We start from the raw sequence: 10897 nt of genomic DNA on the forward strand, positions 1-10897 counted from the left end.
TGGTGCCCGAGTTGGGCACCCAAACATACCCTTATCCCAAATTAGCCTTTTTTTTCCGAATAAACAAATGTATTGATTTGTAGAAATTGCTAAATATATTATAGAAGTAAATATACACACGAGAGTTGAAAGGCTGTCACAAAATACACAAAAATCCAAACCATACATCCAAAACCCACGACATAACTCTGTCTACAGACCTCTACAGATGATAACATAGTCATAAGACAAGACAGGGCCCCGTCGTACCCCTGACCAATATATACAAATATACAGAGATATAGTCAGTACCAAAATACAAGCTCCGAACAAAGGAGCACTGTCAATAACACAGCAGATGTCCTAAACAGGCGGCTCAGCACAACGAACGTCGGTACCTGCGGGCATGTAACACAGCCCCCGAAGAAAGGGGGTCAGTACGGAAAATGTACTGAATATGTAAAGCATGCACTGAACTATATAAAATCATAATCTGAATAGTATATGAAAAACATAAAATCAACGTTTAGAATTTCAAAATGCTTATCAAAATCTCAAATCATATATGTACAGACATATGCCATATCCGGCCCCCTTAGGGACTCGGTGAACAAAGTGTGGTTGCCCTCCCATCATCGGCACCACGACACAGCATAACACCAGAGTAGGGAATATCTCCGTAACAAATCATATCATATCAGATGGCCATATCAAATCATATCATATCATATCACAAACATATATGTACATGGCACAGCATAACTCTGTGGCATAATATTTACCACCCCATGGTACATGTCATACCTGCCCCCTCACGTCGGGACACGGCGAACAATGCAGAGAAATACGCACAAAAACATATCCTGGCCCAGGCTCAGTGAAAGAAGCATTGAGGCATCCACGAGTGGAGTAGTGAGAAACTAAATGCAATTTAAATTACAAAACATTTATACAGACTCGATGGTATAATTTCGATAACAAATCATAAAAGGAAACTTGAATAATAATAATAGTACAAGTACTTCCAATATCACAATAGTTTACGTAAAAATAGTATTTTCCGAATCGTCTCCGTACTTCTAAATATATTATGGAAATTACCGGAATAATTATTCATATAATATTAGGAAGCATAGCAAAGAATTTCTTTCAAATTCTACCTACCGTAATTCAAACGGAATAACGAAGAAAAATTCGGAATAGTGGGGCCCACCTCGGACAAATGAGGTGGCGTATACAAATCACGTGCGTTAGACTTCATAACATTATTTAGAAGAGTTTCAAGGTATTCGGAATTCATTTGTGAAAAATCTAGAAGTTTAGATAATTTTTCCAAAACTATTCATAATTACCTAATTCAATTCCATTGAATAGAAAAGGGAAATTTTCGAACGTCGATTCCGAAGAGTAGAGTGATCCCCGAGTTTCGTATTCAATCCTATTACATCTAGGACATGCCAAGAGAAGAAAATGTAAATCTTTACATACCTTTTTGACGTTTTACGATTGTCCAAATTCAATTCTCGTTTCCTCCAAAATCTACAATTGGTCACATTTACCAATTACTATTCATAAGACTTTAAGAATTCAATTTTCCAATACTTGTCTACAAAAATTTCGGCAGCATCTCCCCTATATATATAGCAACCCCGAGATTACAACTCGGCCACAATATCAACAACCAAGCCAACAACAACACCAATTTCATCAATAATCAATTTAAACACACCATAATATAAATTGGTGTAATTTTCCAATTAGTGCAACAACTTTCAACCAAACTTTGCATTTCCAAATAAATATGAATATCTCATATCCATAATTAGTTTCAACTCATTCCAACATAAGTGAAAAATATTCCAAGTAAGCTATCCAATTTTTTTCAATTCCATATTTCACTTAAAAATTCCATAAATACAATAAAAATATTAAAATTCATTTTCTTTCTTCAACTTCACAACCAACAACAACAATCCATACTTTTAATAATTTACCTCCATCTTCTTATAATATCACACTCAAATTATATAATTCCTACAAACTAGTTTAATACCAAATACACCATTTAAGTTTCCCTATTTTCCAAAAATTACAACAACAACTAGCAAGCTATGCAACCTTAATTTTTTTCCATCTTATCACTTAACTCTTATTTCCAACTTCAATTAATCTCATCCAACTTTCATTTTCAACACCAAATAATTAACATAACCACCATCCAAATACTACACAAAAATACTACACAAAAATACTACACAAAATTTACATAATTCTTACTCATATAAGAACATGTATACATGGCATCATATTACCATGAAAACTTCCATATTTTCATAAATTCCATACACCTCAACATACTACAACATACACAAACCTTCATAACTTAATAAAATGAATGAATTCTTACCTTTTTCTTCTAACTTCTTCACTTCCAAATCAATGAAACAAGTCTCCAAACTTCCAAAACAACTACACCATGTTGTAGAGCACCCTTGACTTAGTAGGAATACTAGAAAATTATAATTTTTGGGGATGAAATTTGGAGACTAAATTTTCTCCTCTCTTGGCCGATTTTCTCTAGTTTTTTTTCTCCTCAAATTTTCTTCTTCTAATTCTCTCAAAATGTCTAGAAATCTCTAGGATTTTATGACTAATAGGCTCCTATGTGAAATTACCATTTTGCCCCTCACCTTTCCTAATAATTCCAAGTTAAAATTCCACCTTTGCCCTTAACCTTTTATAGTATTTCCATATGTACAATTCCAAGTTTACCCCTAACCTTTTATGGTATTTCCACATGTGAAATTCCAATTTTGCCCTTTAACTTTTCCAATAATTCCACCTCCCAACTTAATCAATAGAAACTTGTATATATCAAGACCAAGCATAGTCTTACCCTTGACTTGTTACAAGTATTCCCAACATGTCCTTAGGTGCAAAGTACGGGTTATAACATTCTACCCCCCTTTTTGAACATTCGTCCTCGAATGTTAAATTGATCTTATAGGTTTATAAATACAACCGTTTCACATAATTTTATTTAACCAATATAGGTAACAAGAAACTTAAGTTACCTATGGATGCAGAAAACAACTGAGGATACTTTTTCTTCATTTCTTCCTCCGCCTCCCAAGTCATTTCTTCTCGGTTGTTGTTGTGCCACAATACTTTGACAGATGCCACATCTTTGGTGCGTAACCTCCTTACCTGACGATCTAAAATAGCCACCGGCTGTTCCTCATAGGATAGCTCCTCGGTCACCTGGATGTCCTGTACAGGAAATACTCTGGAAGGATCACCAACGAATTTATGAAGCATAGACACGTGGAACACCGGATGTACTGCTTCTAAATCAGCTGGTAGGTCTAATTCATAGGCAACCTTGCCTACTTTACGGACAATCTGATAAGGCCCGATGTATCTCGGACTAAGTTTCCCTTTTCTACCGAATCTCATGACGCCCTTCATAGGTGACACCTTCAAGAATACCCAGTCATCCACTTGGAACTCTAAAGGTCGACGCCGGTTGTCAGCATATGCTTTCTGTCTACTTTGAGCTGCCAATAATCGTTCTTGGATAAGCTTCACCTTCTCAACTGCCTGCTGAATCAGATCTGGGCCAATTAACTTAGTTTCACCCACATCGAACCAGCCTATAGGTGACCTGCATTTTCTGCCATACAGTGCCTCATACGGTGCCATCTGAATACTAGAGTGATAACTATTATTATAAGCAAATTCAACAAGTGGTAGATGGTCATCCCAGCTACCCCTGAAATCAATAACACAGGCCCGCAACATATCTTCCAGTGTCTGAATAGTGCGCTCGGCTTGCCCGTCAGACTGAGGATGGAATGCTGTACTAAGGCTCACCTGGGTCCTTAATCCTGCCTGAAAAGATCTCCAAAAGTTTGCTGTAAACTGGGCACCTCTGTCAGTGATAATAGACACAGGAACTCCGTGGAGCTTTACTATCTCCTTAATATATAACCTGGCATAATCCTCAGCTGAATATGTGATCCGAACCGGAAGGAAATGGGCTGACTTAGTCAACCTATCAACAATAACCCATATCGAATCGTACTTCCGTGGAGTGCGAGGTAAATCTGTAATAAAATCCATATTAATCATCTCTCACTTCCACGTTGGAATTTCCATCTCCTGCAATAAACTACCTGGTTTCTGGTGTTCAATTTTGACCTGCTGACAGTTTGGACATTGGGCCACGAACTCAGCAACATCTTTTTTCATACCATCCCACCAGAATAAACATCTAAGGTCATGGTACATTTTTGTTGTACCCGGATGAATAGAATATCGGGCATGATGTGCCTCACCCATAACTTGTTGCTGTAGCCCAGCAACATCAGGTACACACAACCTGTCCCTGTATAATAATACTCCATTAGATGTAATACCAAAAGGGGTCTTCTCTTTGTCCATACCTGTATCTCGATACTGTGCCAAAATAGGGTCTTCATATTGACGTCGCTTTATTTCTTCTATAATGGAAGATTCAGCAACATCTCGAACTAAAATCCCATTATCTCCCGATTCAGCCAACCGAACTCCAAGACTGGCCAATTGACCAATTTCACGAACTATTTCCTTCTTTTCTGCTGGAACATTTATCAAGCTACCCAAGGACTTACGGCTGAGTGCATCTGCTACGACGTTGGCCTTTCCTGGATGATATAGAATATCAACATCATAGTCTTTTAAGACCTCCAACCATCTCCTCTGCCGCAAATTCAAGTCTTTCTGTTTAAAAATATACTGGAGACTCTTGTGATCTGTATATATATCAACATGAACACCATATAAATAGTGCCTCCATATCTTCAGAGCATGAGTCACTGCTGCTAGTTCTAGATCATGAGTATGATAATTTCTTTCATACTTTTTAAGTTGCCGGGAAGCGTAAGCTATAACTTTCCCGTGCTGCATCAATACACAACCTATTCCCACACCTGAAGCATCACAATAAATAACATACCCATCCGGTCCTTCTGGAAGAGTTAGAACAGGAGCTGTAGTCAACTTCTCTTTCAATAACTGAAAGCTTCGTTCACAGGCCTCAGTCCACTGGAACTTAGCTCCCTTCTGAGTTAATCTTGTCAGTGGTGCTGACATAGAAGCAAATTTCTCTACAAATCTTCTGTAATAACCTGCTAATCCCAGGAAACTACGTACCTCGGTAGGTGTCGTCGGCCTAGGCCAGTTCTTTACAGCCTCGATCTTCTGTGTATCTACCCGAATACCTTCAGCGCCGACAATATGTCCCAAAAATGCTACAGAGGTCAACCAAAATTCACATTTAGAAAATTTAGCATATAATTTCTGGTGTCGGAGTACTGTAAGTACTGCTCTCAGATAATCTGTGTGCTCTTCTTTTGATCGGGAATAAATTAGAATATCATCAATAAACACAATCACGAACATGTCCAGGAATGGTCTAAATACCCGATTCATCAGGTCCATAAATACCGCTGGAGCATTTGTCAACCCAAAAGACATCACTCTAAACTCATAATGACCATATCAAGTCCGGAATGCTGTCTTTGGAATATCAGATTCTCTTACCCACACCTGATGATAACCCGATCGCAAGTCTATTTTTGAAAACCACTTAGCACCCTGCAACTGATCAAACAAATCATCAATCCTAGGGAGGGGGTATTTATTCTTTATAGTTACCTTATTCAACTGTCTGTAATCAATACACATCCGTAGTGACCCATCTTTCTTCTTCACAAATAATACTGGAGCTCCCCAAGGTGAAGTACTAGGTCTGATGAAGCCTTTTTCTAGCAAGTCTTTCAATTGCTCCTTCAGTTCCTTTAATTCTGCAGGTGCCATTCTATATGGGGGAATAGATATCGGATGGATATCTGGCAGCACATCTATGGTAAAGTCTATCTCCCGTTCGGGAGGAAGGCCTGGAAGATCATCTGGGAATACATCTACAAATTCATTAACAACTGGAACTGACTGAATAGTTGGCGCTTCAGCCTGCAAATTCTGCACGCGAACCAGGTGATAAATACAACCTTTTCTGATCATCTTCCTCGTCTTAAGGTAAGAAATAAACTTCCCTCTCGGAGATGCTGTATTACCTGCCCATTCTATCACTTGTTCTCCTGGAAATTGAAGATAAACTACCTTCCGTTGACAGTCAATATTAGCATAACAGGAAGATAGCCAATCTATTCCCATAATCACATCAAATTCAGTCATCTCCAATTCTATTAGGTCTGCTTTAGTGCAATGATCATATATAATTACTGAGCAACTTTTATATACTCGCCTTGCTATAATAGAATCTCCTACAGGAGTAGCTACCTCAAACGGTTCTATCGGTTCGGGATTTACACCAATCTTATCAGCAATCGTTGGAGTAATATATGATAATGTAGAGCCTGGATCTATTAATGCATATACAATCTGGGAAAAGATCAATAATGTACCTGTGATCACATCTGGAGACGCCTCTTGATCCTGTAGGGTGGCCAAGGCATAGGTGCGGTTTGAAGGGCCGCTAGAACCAGAAATTCCACCCCGGCCTCTACCACGGCCTGCTGGTGTAGACACACCCTACCCCGTAGGGCGCATAGCTACCGAAGAAGATGATGACCCAGCAAATGATCCTGTAGGCCGAGCTGCTCCACCTGAATCACCCTTATTTGGGCAATCCTTCATCATATGGCCTTGACGACCACAAACAAAACAAGCTCCTGTAGCACGATAACACTCTCCCGGATAGTACCTACCACAATAAGAACACGGGGGCCTGGGTGTCCGCATCTGACCAGAACCTCTATCTAACTGCGAACCGGAAGCCCTAGAGCTCAAACCAGCTCCCGAATATCCTGTGCCACCTGATCTCCGGTCTGAGGATAGGAAAGGCATACTCCGTGCTGGCTGGGTGGGCTATCTGCTACCCTGCTGCTGGAATGGCCTACTTCGGAACTCTCCGAAATATCCAGCTGACCTGGCCCTCTTGGGCTGACTTCTGCTAAAATCTCGGTCGGACTGGCGTCCTCTATGTCTGTCCTCCATGCCCTAAGCATATGCTTGAATACGGGCGATGTCCATCCCTGGCTGAGCAGCCATCACCAAACAACTATCCACCAGATAACGATCTAGGCCCATCATATATCTGTGCATTCTGTCTGTCATGTCAGCTACCAGAGCAGGTGCATGTCGAGCCAATGAGTCGAACTCCAAACTATACTCGCGAACACTGCGGCCTCGCTGCCTTAACTGTAAAAATCTATCCACTCTAGCTCTACGCATCTCAGGAGGCAGGAAATGACTGATAAATGCCTCTGTAAACTCATCCCATACCGCTGGAGAAGCTAGTCTACCCCTGGATAACTCCCAGGACTCAAACCAGTTCGCAGCTACCTCGTGCAATCTATATGAAGCCAACTCAACCGACTCAGTTGCAGAAGCTTTAATCAGACGTAAAGTGCGCTGCATCTCTCTAACAAACTCCTGGGGGTCCTCTTTGGGCTTTGTCCCGAAGAACTCTGGAGGGTTACAAGTCAGAAACTCACGAGCCCTTGAACTATCAGACTTGTGTACCGGATCTCCGCTTAAACCACGTCTGTGTTCCTGTCCAGCCACCAACCTGGTCAACAACTGCACCGCATCCTGCATAGCCCTGACTTTCACTCCTGACTGTGGAGCTAGAGGCTCGGGTGCTGGGGCTCTAAATACTGGTGAATCCGCCCTCTGATCTTCAGCTGGGGCTGCCCTAATTTCTGGCGGGGTCGCAGAACTGGCTGTTGGGGGCACAGTCTCCATCTCAGGCTGAGGTCGGGCCCTGGTAACTCTATGGACCTGACTAACCTCGCCTAGTGCCACTGATTTACCCTTCTGGGCAGTCGTCACTTTTCTCGGAGGCATTTCTGAAAATCATAATAATCGTTTCGTTAGGAGAGAATCATCCTAATAATATAGCTCTATCGTACGATCTAAGACAAGAAGGAAAAGTAATATCCTAAATGTCCTGTAGCCCCCTGCTTATAGATGTGGTGCACAACACACCGATAAACAAGACTCTACTAGACACGGTCTGTAGACATTCCGAGGACCCAACCGCTCTGATACCACTTTTGTCACGACCCAACCCCGTAGGCCGCGACTGGTGCCCGAGTTGGGCACCCAAACGTACCCTTATCCCAAATTAGCCTTTTTTTTTCCGAATAAACAAATGTATTGATTTGTAGAAATTGTTAAATATATTATAGAAGTAAATATACGCACGAGAGTTGAAAGGCTGTCACAAAACACACAAAAATCCAAACCATACATCCAAAACACCCACGACATAACTCTGTCTACAGACCTCTACAGATGATAACATAGTCATAAGACAGGACAGGGCCCCGTCGTACCCCTGACCAATATATACAAATATACAGAGATAGAGTCAGTACCAAAATACAAGCTCCGAACAAAGGAGCACTGTCAATAACACAGCAGATGTCCTAAACAGGTGGCTCAGCACAACGAACGTCGGTACCTGCGGGCATGTAACGCAGCCCCCGAAGAAAGGGGGTCAGTACGGAAAATGTACTGAATATGTAAAGCATGCACTGAACTATATAAAATCATAATCTGAATAGTATATGCAAAACATAAAATCAACGTTTAGAATTTCAAAATGCTTATCAAAATCTCAAATCATATATGTACAGACATATGCCATATCCGGCCCCCTTAGGGACTCGGTGAACAAAGTGTGGTTGCCCTCCCATCATCGGCACCACGGCACAGCATAACACCAGAGTAGGGAATATCTCCGTAACAAATCATATCATATCAGATGGCCATATCAAATCATATCATATCATATCACAAACATATATGTACATGGCACAGCATAACTCTGTGGCATAATATTTACCACCCCATGGTACATGTCATACCTGCCCCCTCACGTCGGGACACGGCGAACAATGCAGAGAAATACGCACAAAAACATATCCTGGCCCAGGCTCAGTGAAAGAAGCATTGAGGCATCCACGAGTGGAGTAGTGAGAAACTAAATGCAATTTAAATTACAAAACATTTATACAGACTCGATGGTATAATTTCGATAACAAATCATAAAAGGAAACTTGAATAATAATAATAGTACAAGTACTTCCAATATCACAATAGTTTACGTAAAAATAGTATTTTCCGAATCGTCTCCGTACTTCTAAATATATTATGGAAATTACCGGAATAATTATTCATATAATATTAGGAAGCATAGCAAAGAATTTCTTTCAAATTCTACCTACCGTAATTCAAACGGAATAACGAAGAAAAATTCGGAATAGTGGGGCCCACCTCGGACAAATGAGGTGGCGTATACAAATCACGTGCGTTAGACTTCATAACATTATTTAGAAGAGTTTCAAGGTATTCGGAATTCATTTGTGAAAAATCTAGAAGTTTAGATAATTTTTCCAAAACTATTCATAATTACCTAATTCAATTCCATTGAATAGAAAAGGGAAATTTTCGAACGTCGATTCCGAAGAGTAGAGTGATCCCCGAGTTTCGTATTCAATCCTATTACATCTAGGACATGCCAAGAGAAGAAAATGTAAATCTTTACATACCTTTTTGACGTTTTACGATTGTCCAAATTCAATTCTCGTTTCCTCCAAAATCTACAATTGGTCACATTTACCAATTACTATTCATAAGACTTTAAGAATTCAATTTTCCAATACTTGTCTACAAAAATTTCGGCAGCATCTCCCCTATATATATAGCAACCCCGAGATTACAACTCGGCCACAATATCAACAACCAAGCCAACAACAACACCAATTTCATCAATAATCAATTTAAACACACCATAATATAAATTGGTGTAATTTTCCAATTAGTGCAACAACTTTCAACCAAACTTTGCATTTCCAAATAAATATGAATATCTCATATCCATAATTAGTTTCAACTCATTCCAACATAAGTGAAAAATATTCCAAGTAAGCTATCCAATTTTTTTCAATTCCATATTTCACTTAAAAATTCCATAAATACAATAAAAATATTAAAATTCATTTTCTTTCTTCAACTTCACAACCAACAACAACAATCCATACTTTTAATAATTTACCTCCATCTTCTTATAATATCACACTCAAATTATATAATTCCTACAAACTAGTTTAATACCAAATACACCATTTAAGTTTCCCTATTTTCCAAAAATTACAACAACAACTAGCAAGCTATGCAACCTTAATTTTTTTCCATCTTATCACTTAACTCTTATTTCCAACTTCAATTAATCTCATCCAACTTTCATTTTCAACACCAAATAATTAACATAACCACCATCCAAATACTACACAAAAATACTACACAAAAATACTACACAAAATTTACATAATTCTTACTCATATAAGAACATGTATACATGGCATCATATTACCATGAAAACTTCCATATTTTCATAAATTCCATACACCTCAACATACTACAACATACACAAACCTTCATAACTTAATAAAATGAATGAATTCTTACCTTTTTCTTCTAACTTCTTCACTTCCAAATCAATGAAACAAGTCTCCAAACTTCCAAAACAACTACACCATGTTGTAGAGCACCCTTGACTTAGTAGGAATACTAGAAAATTATAATTTTTGGGGATGAAATTTGGAGACTAAATTTTCTCCTCTCTTGGCCGATTTTCTCTAGTTTTTTTTCTCCTCAAATTTTCTTCTTCTAATTCTCTCAAAATGTCTAGAAATCTCTAGGATTTTATGACTAATAGGCTCCTATGTGAAATTACCATTTTGCCCCTCACCTTTTCTAATAATTCCAAGTTAAAATTCCACCTTTGCCCTTAACCTTTTATAGTATTTCCATATGTACAATTCCAAGTTTACCCCTAACCTTTTAT

General features: G+C 39.1%; 2 long non-coding RNA genes across 2 annotated transcripts; both read right to left on the reverse strand.

The window, feature by feature from the left end:
- Positions 1-255: 255 nt before the first annotated feature.
- LOC129871388 (uncharacterized) lies at positions 256-2502 on the reverse strand. Its single transcript, XR_008762250.1, has 3 exons — positions 2387-2502; positions 1468-1518; positions 256-377 (listed from the first exon to the last, which is right to left on the reverse strand). It is a non-coding gene; the product is annotated as an uncharacterized LOC129871388 (long non-coding RNA).
- Positions 2503-8312: 5810 nt separating this feature from the next.
- On the reverse strand, positions 8313-10635 carry LOC129871278 (uncharacterized). The gene is made up of 3 exons (XR_008762225.1): positions 10519-10635; positions 9600-9650; positions 8313-8509 (listed from the first exon to the last, which is right to left on the reverse strand). It is a non-coding gene; the product is annotated as an uncharacterized LOC129871278 (long non-coding RNA).
- Between the last annotated feature and the right edge of the window lie 262 nt (positions 10636-10897).

This window comes from Solanum dulcamara, chromosome 10 (assembly GCF_947179165.1).
Source record: "Solanum dulcamara chromosome 10, daSolDulc1.2, whole genome shotgun sequence".
Taxonomy (NCBI): domain Eukaryota; kingdom Viridiplantae; phylum Streptophyta; class Magnoliopsida; order Solanales; family Solanaceae; genus Solanum; species Solanum dulcamara.